Source organism: Pelodiscus sinensis, chromosome 7 (genome assembly GCF_052426305.1).
Source record: "Pelodiscus sinensis isolate ZL-2025 chromosome 7, ASM5242630v1, whole genome shotgun sequence".
Lineage (NCBI taxonomy): Eukaryota > Metazoa > Chordata > Testudines > Trionychidae > Pelodiscus > Pelodiscus sinensis.
This window is the reverse complement of record NC_143058.1, coordinates 49,188,894-49,201,429: the sequence shown is the minus strand read 5'-3', so window position 1 is coordinate 49,201,429 and position 12,536 is coordinate 49,188,894. Positions and strand designations below refer to the sequence as shown.

The following is a 12,536-nucleotide window of genomic DNA, read 5'->3' as shown; positions in this document are numbered from 1 at the left end:
CACGGGGAGCAAAGCCACAGCGGCGGCGGGGTGCCACACCTCTGAGGCTTTGCTCTGGCAAAGCCTCAGAGGAGCGGGACCCCACCGCCACTGCGGCTTTGCTCCGGGTGTCCCTGGTCTGCTGGAGATGGTCCCCAGCAGACTAGGGGCACCCGGAGCAGCTTTTCTCGCCCCAGAGGTCGAGGTGGCGGGACCGCTGCGCTCTGGGCGGTCCCGCTGCCTGTGAGCTCCGGGGCGAGAGAACCCCGTTCGTAAGTGCGGATCCGACATAAGTCGGATCCGCGTAACTCGGGGACTGCCTGTACTCATTAGCAAATGACATGGGCACGTTGCTGATCTCTGGGCCTGATGGACAAAACAAAAGAAAATTCCTGTTCTAATGTATTTATGGAACTCTTCCATGCACAGCCTTCCTGGTATATTGGTGGAGACAGCCAGTCCATCATCTATATGGAAGTTTTAATTCCAAAAGAAAATCTGATGAGATAGGATATTTGAATTGGAAAATAACGAGTTACTGTTTTGTATTCAATGGCTTATTAAAAAGTTGGATTGCTCACATCACTAATGAAATGTCTCTAATACACCTGATGAATTGCATATCCGGATGAACAAGTTCTCTGATGCATGTATCAAGTTCTGCATGATAATTAGTATAAAGAAAATAGTTGTCATGGCTCAGAACACCAACATCCCATCTAAAATCTGAGTCAGTAATAAAGCTCCGGACCATCTTAACATCAACCAGCAGGCTTAGGCTTGATAGAGAACTTGTGAAAATTGGCAATGCTTCTTTCACCTTTGACTAACTTACCTCACATGTCTGGAACAATTGCTAATCCCAAACACAAAAATGTCCATTTTTCAGGCTTGTGTCCTCAGTACCCTCCTTTACAGCTGTGAAAGTTGTGTCACATGCTCCAAGCAGGAGTGGAGATGGATAGCTTCCATCTTCGCTGTGTCAGAAAAATCCTGGGAGTTTATTAGGACCATTGGATCACTAATAAGATTTTTGAGATAACCTGACTACTGTCTGTGTAAACTACACTGCCCGCTTGCAGGCTTCACAGGCTGAGACACATGGATCATATGCCTCAAGATCAGCTGCCAAAGGCTGGGCTTTATGGCCAACTCAAGGACTACTTGTGATTCAGAGGAAGGCCAGCAGCAAGGTCTCAAGAAATTCAGATTGACAACTGGAATAACGCTGATCTCAGCTGCTCAGTTTAAACAAGCTAGGTTACGGCTCATGGATTCATCATGGAGAGCCTAGATTGAGTCCCACAGGAGATCCAGGTAGCAGTGTGAGCTCCAACCTCCATCTGTTGTGTGGACCTGTAGCCACTGTGGGAAGGTCTACTGCTTGTGGACTGGGTTCTTCTCACACACTATTCTCAAGCACACTTGTCTGTCCCTGGGCAATGTTTCCAGCTGTTTAGTTATAACCCCAAGAGAACATTTGTTTCCCAAGGTTTTAAATACCTTGAAATCAGACAGCGTTTCCAGTCAGGCTGAGGCACGGTGGTATATCAGATTTGTAATACACATATGAAAGTTTCAAGTACCCATTTTAAACATATTTAATGATAGACTGAAATTATTCCCAAGGAACCATTAATACTGTTGTCAGTAATGTAGGTACTGAGATGTTAAATATCTGATTATTAGATTTCCCACTTGAATCATAAATGTGCTATTGAAGTATATTTTTATAGTAGCATGTTAATAGCACATATAATAAATAATCCCCAATTGGGCAGTGAAACAACAGAATATAATAGCTTTGAAAGAGCTTCAGTAGTCTAGAGTATGAGTAAAACATAAAGGAAAGAGTCCTTAACATAGGTTTTTAAATGTTTCTAAACATAAGTTATAGATATTTATTTTGTCAGTTTTCTACATAGTGGTATGAAGGACTATTGATCCATTGAGGATTGTGGGGCCCATCAATCCTGCAATAGGAGACTGTCAGTTTTTCAAACAGCAATTCTGTTTTTACACTTGAGGCAGTTTTTCTATTAGATGAACACAGTATAGTATTATATTTAATTACAGAGAAAAATTCAAAAATTGGACCTATTAGGATTGAAATCAATATTTTTGCAACTACAGTTTCTAAAAATACAAAATTAAAGTGGCCAGCTATCAATTCTGGTTGTTTGGCCACACCAAATGCTTGTTAACAATCAATAGGTAGCAACTTGTTTTGCAGATTATTTGGTCATCTAACAACTGTGACCCTCAGAAAATGAAGCATTAGGAACTCTTTCACTAAGGGAAGCACAATATACTGTGTGTCTCCGTAGTATACTTCTGCCCTATTAGTACAGTCCCAGTTCTGGGTAACTGCATTTAATCCAGCTCTATGGAAAGCAAAGGCATCCACCTTCAGGCTTCCTCAGCTTCACCTGTCTTGCATCACCCTGATTTGAATGGAGAAAATCTCAAGGCTGAACAGCTCTCTACCTTCATTCTGTTTTTCACAACAGAAAATAGGCTGCCTGAATAACCTTCTCTTGCTTTCTCTTCAGAAACTAAATATGTGGGTGTTGAGCACGAGTTGTAAGTCACCACACAGAACTTCTTATGAAAATCTGTTTTATTCTTAAAGTAAAATCATTATAAAATAATCTGCTCATAAACTCACCAGAGATCATTCAAATCCTAACATGGGCTCTGACAGGAGCCATCCTTCAAAATCCCACCAAAGGGGTTTTGTGCAGGTTTCAGATTCATCAGTGCTACAACTCAGTACGAACCAACTCCCTTCTGCACCTTTAGTCCACCCCCCCGCAAGCAGGTCAGTGTCTTTGATCTGGGGTTTCAAGGAGTTGGTAATTAGTAGACAATGGGTCTTTCCTCAGGGTGTAACTTCTAAAGGCTTCCTTAGAACCCCCGAGAATACTCACCACACATGTATTGTCCCAGATGGTTCTTTGAAATTCTGAACATTGACATTATCAATGTAAACAGTCAGACAGGACTCCCCTTCCCTCCCTTCCCACTAGTACCTATCTGACCGGACATACTCCTTTGCTTTCACCTTTTTCCCTTGACCCTACCTCTCTTAGTTACAATTTATGTTAAGCTTTGTATCATGCCTTTGGTATGTTAACCCATATTATTTACATTAGGTCCTTTTAGTATGTCAAGTTTCTGGTTACTTACCTAGAAACCATATTGCTTTTGAATATGTATGTAACCTGTGGAATGTGTGAGATGTGAACTATCCAACCAAAAAGGCAGCTTAGGGTCTCTGACCTTTTAAGGCAGACAAAGACCCTACAAGCAGATAAATTAACTGAGAAGCAACAAGAAAATCTCTCTCTCTCTCTGACAAAATGTAACATCACAGCAGAAACCTGGGACCGGCCTAGAGGAAGTAAAGCCTCCTGCAGATACGAAGGGATCTCCCAAGGATCTCTCATGGTCAAGTCTCCGGTAAGCTGACGCCTAGCCACCCGCCAACCACCAGCAAAATCAAAAGTAATCTACAGTGTACTTGCAGCCTGCCTCCAAACTGCCAGCAGGAATGTGATGTTATGCGTATGAATATCACCTTACTCTTAAGAATCTGTACCAATAAACAATCCCAAAAGCAATACTGCTCCAGCCCACCCTTTGTCCAGGTTTGTTCCTCAGCAGGTCTGAGGAAGTGCAACAATCAAGACTCTGGAAAACACTAGCCTACGATAACATGCAAACCCTTTTATTTTTAGTACAATGAACCCCAAAAGTATTAGGCTTTCCTGATTATTGAATAAAGATAAACACAAAGTTTGTGACAATTCCATAAGGTTTGTCTAGAGTATTGCAGGCTGCTGTCAGTCTGTCACCAGTATGTATTGGTATATGTTAAAATAATTATTCTCAAGGACTGTCATGACTGAGGCCTGGGCAGTCAGGCCTCGTGGTTTGAGTAGCAGTAGTCAGAGGTCAGAAACAGTCCAAGTGAAGAACTGAGTGTCCGAGCTGGAGGCCGGAGTTGTTGAGAGTCAAGAGAGGGGTTAGGATTTGGAGTTGGAGACCAGAGGCAGGGTTCAGAAACAAGGCAGGTCAGGCAAGCAGTAAACTAGGACAAATCATGGAGAGAAGTGCTCATGAGACATCTGGTTGCACAGACAGCTTCCAGTGCTGCCTTCTAGCTTACATAATGCAGTCAGACCAATCAGTGTGGCTGGGCACTTCTCTAATCAGGGCTCTAGTGGATGGCTTCTCTGGCGGTGCCCACTAGCACTCAGCCCACTAGTTACTAGTAAGTTTCTGGAAGGTGACTGGTATGTGAAGGTTGTCTGGGAGCCTGCAGTTCAAGACCTTTGGATCCTCACAAGGGCTATCTGTCAAAACACCTGTAGGGGCCATGTGCTATGAAGAACTCAGTGGATGTACATTACATCTGTAGCAGGAGACCTGTCACCCCACATTGCTGTTCATAAGGTAACAAGCGAGGAAGGCTGTGGGAAGAAAAATGATAAGGGTGAGCTCTACTAGCCTGTGAATTTTGTATACATATATGCAATTCTACAGTAACATTTACATGACTGCCTATTCATTCAGCCCTATGCTGGCATTTGTGTTCAGTAAACTGCTTCCCTAACTTCCAGTTTGGAAGCATGAATTGTTGTTGGAGTCCAGCTTAGCAAAAAGTGTGCAACAATGATGTAGCTTTAAATTTAATAAAAGAATGCTCTGGTACTATTAATAAAATATTTTGTTTTTACATGGAATCTTTCAACCAAAGATCTCCAAAAGCACTTTCAGTGTTTTTAACTTTCCAACATCTGTGGCTGTTTGGGTGAGGAGGGTGGTGCGAAATAATATTTCAACTCATAAGATTCCAGCTAAAGACAAGTGGGGGAGAGGGAACTAGAGCGATTGATTTACACTGATGTTGTACTCCAATGGATATCACTACTGAGACTGTTCTGATGTAATACTCAAACACTTTATGGTCACAAGGGAATGTTGTAATAATCTTATGGTCTGACCGCCTGCATTTTGCAGACCATGACACCTCTACTACCTAGTCCTGTAATAAACCACTGATATATGAAAAATAGGTTTTTAAGTACATGCCAAAAAAATCGGTGTTCAGATTGGATTTTCATGACGTGGAATTTCTTGTTTGAGTTCTTAAACTGAATGTTGCAATAGGACTAGTTATTTGTATGGAGTTTTAAATGATGAGTTCCTTGGAATTTTCATTAGAAAGCATTGTCCCAATTATAAATTAAGTAATCCATAAAGTGGATGAAGGTAAATCAGAACAAGGCATTCTTATTTAGGAATAAGCGTATCCACGTGTGGGGTTATTCTGGAATAGCTGTTGAACTTTAAATGCAGACCTACCTTGAGACATGTTGAATATCCACAATGCCTCTTGAATTCATGTAGTTGCAGTGGTCAGCATTTTTCAGGATCAGATGCTTAGCTCTGAATAGATCATTTACTAGGATTCTGTTTGTCACCTTAGCCCTTCATCTTTCAGTAGATTATCTAAATGCTAGCAAAGTAAAAATAAATGCTCTCTCATTTGTCTGTTTATGCCAACCATTAATCTCTGGCCTTTTTAGTGGCGTGTCCATGTGGTATATTTATAGATGGTCGCTATTTGGCTCTTTACACATCTAAGAACTACAATTAATGCACTTTAAACATGTACTCCGGTATTAATTGTTCTGGCAGTAAAGGAGTAGAATTAGCTATGCTTCGCTACAGGATCTATCACAACACATGAATTCTCTCTTCTATCTCCATTGGATAGGGCATGCTACATTCAGAGGTGGAATGAAAGTGATTTATCACTAAGAATAGTGTGTAATTTGAGAATATGAACAAGAGAAGCTATTTTGGGACATGGCTCTGAACAAATACAATGAGCTAAATTCATCTTGCTTCCTCTGTAACTCCATCCTTGTTTGCCATGCCCTGGCAGAACACATTTTTAGAAAAACTGGTGTAAACAAGACCTGTTCATGGAGCAGGGCATGATATTGCCATCTGATACATTTGTGCTTTTTGTTAGACTTGAACAAAATATGCTGCATCCCAAAGTTACAGCTTATAAATAACTTAGGTCCTGATCCTGCAATAAACTGTGTGTAGACAGAGCCCTGGAGGACATTGCAGGACATATCCTTCAATCAGGAACTCTGACTATAATTGATTACTCTTGTTTTGAACTGATTTGCAGCTATTCAAGTTCAAGCCTAGAAATACTACATCGTTAGTGAACATTTACTTAAACAGTGGCTATGTGTACTACAACTGCAAGATATTAAATTCATAGCATTCTGTAGCAGAAGAAAGGTTACACTTCATTTGGTCTTTTAGAGCTGCTTTATGGAGCCTCTGATCTACTTTCTGTTCACGCCTGTTTATTTTGATGTTGTATTTATTTTTGTTTGCTTTTAACATAATTTATCAAAACTGAGCTTAAATCTTTTGATTTTTGAAGCTCATTGTAGATAAATCTCTGAAAATATCTTCTCAATGTACAGCAGCAGTGAAAAACGCTGAGAATGTATTAAGGTATTAAGAAAGGGATAGATAGAAAATATCCATAGATACCCACATCTTGAATATTACATGCAGATGTTGTCACCCCGTCTCAAAAAAGATATATTGAATTTGGAAATGGTTCAGAAAAGGGCAAGATAGGGTGCAAGTGTAGACATATCCTATTTCGAAATAGGGATGCAAATGAAGACATTCAAAATTGCAAATGAAGCCGGGATTTAATTATCCCACGCTTCATTTGCATAATCACGTTATGGTGCTATTTTGAAATAGCGCTATTTCAAAATAAAACGGACTGTGTAGACGTGTTATTTCGAGAGGAAAATCCTTCTCTCGAAATAACCCTTATTCCTCCTAAAATGAGGTTTACCAGTTATTTCGAGAGACGGGTTTTCTCTCGAAATAACCACATCTTAAGAGCATCTGTTATTTCGAAATAGCACCATAACCCAAAAATGCAAATAAAGCGCGGGATATTTAAATCCCGGCTTCATTTACAATTTCGAATGTCTTCATTTGCATCCCTATTTCGAAATAGAGTGCAAGTGTAGACATACCCATATTGATTAGGGGTATAGAATGGCTTCCATATGAGGAGAGATTAAAAAACTAGGACTTTTCAGCTTGGAAAAGAGGCAACTAACGGGAGGGAGCATGATAGAGGTCTATGAAATCATGACCAGTATAGATAAAGTAGTTCTGTTTACTCTTTTTCTCAACACAAGAACTACGGGTCACCAAATGAAATTAAAGCAAACCAAAGGAAATATTTCTTCACACAATGCACAGTCAACATGTGGAACTCTTTGTCAGAGGAGATTGTGAAGGCCAGGACTATAAAACGATTAAAAAATGAGCTAGATAAATTCATGGAAGACAGGTCCATGAATGGCTGTTGGCAGGGATGATGTCCCTAGCCTTTGTTTGTCAGAAACTGAGCGATGGGGGATGAATCACTTGATGATGTCCTGTTCTGTTCATTCCCATCCCAGTCTGTTCTCTATTTAATTGAAAAGAAATACTGCTTATTTTCATTTTTTTGAATTTGTTCAAGGATGGGCTTGCCCAGAATCATTTAATATAAAAACATTACAGTGTCAGAAATCTTCTTTGCCTTATCCTGGCTTAGTAAGTGGACCTCTGCTTCCAAAGTAAGATGAGTTTATCTAATAACATATCTTCCACAGACTAGTCTTTATTAAAGTTCAACAGTATGCTCTGTGGTTTAGTATTTCATCAAGGTTCACTAGGATTTTTGCATGCTTTCTGTAAAGGGATGCTGCTGACCAGCTTAATCTCAGAATGAAAATTGTGTGTTATTTATTAGAAATTAAAAATAATTAATTTGTTGGCTCGATTCCTGGTTGGAACCCAGTTGAGGTAAAGTGACATGCCTAAGGGCACACAATAAGTTAGTGGTAGAGACAGTATTGTACACTTAGGTCTTCTGCTTCCCAGACCTAGCCGCTGTTACCATACTATCTGTTGCACTCAGCAATTTCTAGCACTCTTCCCTCCCATTTTACCTAAAATTCCCATGATTTGGGCCTGATGCCATTTGTTTGATTACAGATCTTTAAAAACAAGTACTGAAAATGCACAGCTAAGTCTTAATCTATAAAAGAGCAGTATCAGCTTTCTGTCAGCTTAAAAACTGTCTGTTGAAACACTATTAAAATATCTATTGTCAGTCTTTTAGGTTATATTTGGTCTGATGATGTCATTAGGTAGGCTATCCTCCCTCTGGAATCAAGTTGCAAACACAGTCCTCAACAGTAATTAGAGCTAAGCGGCAATTACAGCACATGATTTGTTCAGACTTATCACTTGCCTGCTGTCTCTAAGCACCACACATCATAAAAACACCACGGTGAAATGAAGGAATTATTTATCTCTAATTCCACAGATTAGGCTGAAGTGGTCACAGACTATAGTCTTACAAATAAAGGTAAGTGTTACTCTGTGTTTAGCACATACAGGGGTCCCCCCCCCTTACTAGGAATATAAATATAACACACAATTTAAAATTTAGAATAATTTCCTAGCAGAGTACTCCGTTTGTTGTTTTTGGAGTGTGGGGATTTGTTTTTTGGTTAACCCAATCTTTTCCTGAAAGATTTTCTGGCAAATATAATAATGTAGAAGGGAAAATTGATCCCTCGAAGTTAATAGAATCACAAAAGGGATGAATATGAACCAGAATTCAAGAAGTATCAAAGCAAGGTTTTTTTCCTCGTCTATGTTCAAGAAAATTGCTAATTTAGTAGCTGTGTAGCCTAATAGTCCTGTTCACAGTTGTCTGTTGTTGTTTCAGTGATGTTATCATATATCAATCCATACATTGGAACAATTATTAGAACGCTTTCTGTATCACCACACTCTCCTTCTGATCTTTCCTGGCGTCCTAGAATAGGAGGTGGAGCTGCAATATCTTACACTTAATGTGAGGGGATTTGGCTAGGCATATAGGATAGTGAGAGAACGTTCTGGAGCACTGAGGGAAGGAAGAGTAATAATGCAGGGATGAGAGGGGGATGCAGAAGATGGGTAAAATGGAGTTGAAGCAAGAGAAGGAGGATTAGTGCCATAATAATTTGTTGTTTCTATAGTTGTTTATCTGAGGACCTCAAAACACTTGTCTCTGAACACTGCTCTGAGGTGATATTCTGAGTCCATTTAACAGACTGGAAAATGAGATTAAGGGGCTTTATCCATGGTCACACAATCTGTGTTGGAGCCAGGAACTGAATTTAGCCATCCTGACTCTAAGTCTTATGCTTTACCTACTGAATCATTTGAGACTGCATTATCATCAATACACAGCTGATGCTTGGCTCAACATCTTAACATTTCTGATTTTACTCTTACTCTCCTACCATCTGAATGAGGGATCTGGAAGAGAGTAACTGACTGCAGTTCATCTCAGCTGAGATGTAATAATGGTCTTGATATTGCTTGTAAATGCTGACCTCATGATCGTCCTCCATGTGTTTTTTTTTCACCAGGCTAAAATGTCCTCCTGTATTCAGATCTATTCTTGATGTCTTCCTGGAAACTCCAGTAAGTGCAGAATGTAGGTGCTGCTCTTGTAAGTGAGGAAAGGTGTTCTGAACACAAAATACCCGAACATCAAGTTCAGCTTCCCTTTCGCCAAGCTTCCAAAATGTTTCTTAGGCCCTGAGTAAAAGAGAACCAAGCTGTAGAGTTGGTTAGAATACAGAAAATCCTGACTTTCCATTGAATGAGTTTTCAGATTTTGGGCTTTTCTGCCAAAATTGAAGATTTATTTTTAGAAGAAATACATTTTGTGAAAATAGTCAATTGATTGAAAATTCATTTCTCTCTTGATTATTTTCAGAGGAAATTTTTCAGACAACCTTGCCTTACTGCCAAAATGATTATTTTTCTAACAGGTAATCAGATACTAAGGTGATGGGTACCAGTACAAGAACTTAGAGGAAAAAATAATTTGTGTTTTGTGAAGTCTGTGATTAAGTAGCCAAACTACTCTGAGATGATGATTATTTATATATACTACATACAAAAGGCAGGGTGAAAGTATTAAATACTTAGGCCTGTGGCTGAATCTGAAAAGATTTGGAAGTTCTCTCTAATTTGAATAAGCCCCAAAGTTCCTTTGGATAAAGTTGTCTTCCGTAGGGTTACCAGATGGCTTTCAAAAAAATACTGGACACACAAGATCTCAGAACGGGGTTGTGGGGGACCGGCTGGGTGGAGAGTGAGGTTGGCCAGAAGGAGGTCAGGGAGGAAGGAGGGGAACTGGCCGGAAGGGGATCTGGAGGAGTGGGGCTGGCCGGGGGAGATCAGGGGAAGAAACCGTCCTGCAGGAAGCAGGGCTGGCCAAGAGGCATTTAGGAGGGCCCCGGTCTCGGGCACACAGATCCCGGGGTGCTGCCCATCCTGTGCACGGATGAGTCTGGCCCTGGGGGGGTTCATGTAGATGGGGCCATTTGTCGGGGAAAAAAACCTTTTTTGCAAGATCCTGTAAACCTCATTTTTTGAGTAATAAGGGATCTTGTGAAAAAGGTTTTTTTTTCTCTGACAAATGGCCCTATCTACATGGGGCTTTTTATCGGCAAAACCTCTTCTGCTTTTCTGGAAATGACCTGGTGGTGCACCACCTGTGAATTCCTCTATTCTGAGTGAATCCTTGACTGACTGGTTTCGCTTTGTGGCTTTATGCCCTGGAACAATTCAAAGCAACCATACTAAAATCAAGGATCTAGCTCGTTCTGTCTGTGATCATATTTGTTTAGGGATAAGCTATTTAGGAAGAGTCACAAGTATATAGGGTGATGCTAGACTACTGTAATCAATGGCAAAACTCCCATTGTCTTCAGTAAGGCCAAGATTTTGTTCACAGGACCTAAGAATACTGCATGTATTAATAGTCAACAGTGTTTGTTTAGAATGGTGCGATCCAGTACAACAAAATAGACTCTGCTAGGTTATGACATGCCAGATTCCATGCTGCTTTCCAATTGAGCAAATGGCTTTGTTTGTTTTAGAAGTCTGAAACATTAGTTTTGTAGAGAAACAAATAACAATATTTTCATGCTACTTACAGATAAAAGCAAATCGCAGTTGTACTGCAGCCAGCACATTGCCTCTAACTGTGGAGAAGGACGCTTCTTAATTTATTTAATTGCTTAAACTTGGTAAACAGCCATTGCTAATAAACATGCACTGATATTAATATGGTGTTTCTAGAGTTCATTTGACTTGTAAATATAACTTTTGAAAAAGAAACAAGTGAAAAAGTACAACATAGTGCCTGCCAAAATGAAATCATATGGCATGAGTATTTCCTCCTTTTCTGAAATTTGTATTGCACAGGAACAAATACAGGACAAAAGTTAGGAGAAGATAAAGACAATACAGGCTACAGAATCTGCAGCTTAAAAATTGAACAGATTATCACGAGATACAGGAGCTATGAAAGTTATTAAATGAATTTAACAATTTAAACATGATTATTTCAGGTGAGAGGTAAAAATACATTTAATAATTTTAATGATTTGGAAACTCCTTTTGTCCTTTTTGATATTTAAAATACAATGTCCATGATGATTTGTTGTTGATTTGCAAGTTTAACATGTAAAAGAGTTATAGGTGTAAAGTAAGGTTTCTTGGTGATTCATTTTCCTCTAAAATAGTGGCAGTGTTGTTTTTCTTTAACAGAAAGCTTTAAAGTAGACAACTGTCTTTTTCTGTTTCGAATTTTGGATACATATCCTGAATTCTAGAGATTTGTGGACAAATTCCTAGATGTCTTTCATATATTAGATAATAGATATCTAATCTTGTGTCTGTCCACGAGTCCGTTTGTTCAGAGCTCCTAAACAGTAAGTGCTAGGGCCACCAAATTTGATATACAGCTTCCTCTTCTCCTAATTTAAAGCAAGGTCAGGGTTTGGGAAAAGGATTGTTTTCCATAACATGCAAAGGTAGGGGCTGCAGTTGGAAGGGACACAATATGAGAGTGGCCACTGGGGGCAGCAAGCCTACTGGGGAGAGTTATCCTGGAGGCACCCATACTGCCAAAGGAGTTGCCAGCAGGGCTGGGACTCCACTATCTTGCCTGCCAGCACATGGGTAAGTAGCCCCTCTGCCCAAACCCTTTCCTCCTCCCGGCTCTTGGCCGTAGTGTTGGAGGGGGGAGAAAGGCCCTTGGTGGCTAAGGAAGAGGGTGGGGGGGAGGATCCCTGGCAGCTGCAGAAAAAAGGAGGAAAAGGCCCTGGAAGGAGAAAAAAGTCACATGCTTTATGGGATCCCCTGCTCCGAGCCACTTTTCCCCCCTCCCACCCTCACTCTCAAGCACAGACTCTGCCCCCAGGCTCCTGCCTTCTAGCCAGTGCCCCTGAGGTTCTGCCCTGAATTTTGCGCACACACCACTAGCCTGAAGGACCCAGGCAATGCTGGGTAAGACCACTAGTAAATTAGGAAGAGAGCCCTGTGTAGATATAATCTCTACCTATGAATGAGGATTTCTATGG

The 12,536-nt window shown here is 40.3% G+C and overlaps 1 protein-coding gene across 7 annotated transcripts in view; it reads left to right on the top strand.

The window, feature by feature from the left end:
- ZNF385B (zinc finger protein 385B) overlaps positions 1 to 12,536 on the top strand; it is a 330,577-nt gene that overhangs the window by 195,041 nt on the left and 123,000 nt on the right. The window contains exon 1 of one of the 7 annotated variants that reach the window (XM_006119431.4): positions 8,325 to 8,467. The exons of the other annotated variants lie outside the window; for them this stretch is intronic. The gene's annotated coding sequence lies outside the window, so the exon portion shown is untranslated. Of the gene's footprint in view, positions 1 to 8,324; positions 8,468 to 12,536 lie in introns of those variants that run through there. 7 annotated transcript variants of the gene reach the window in all.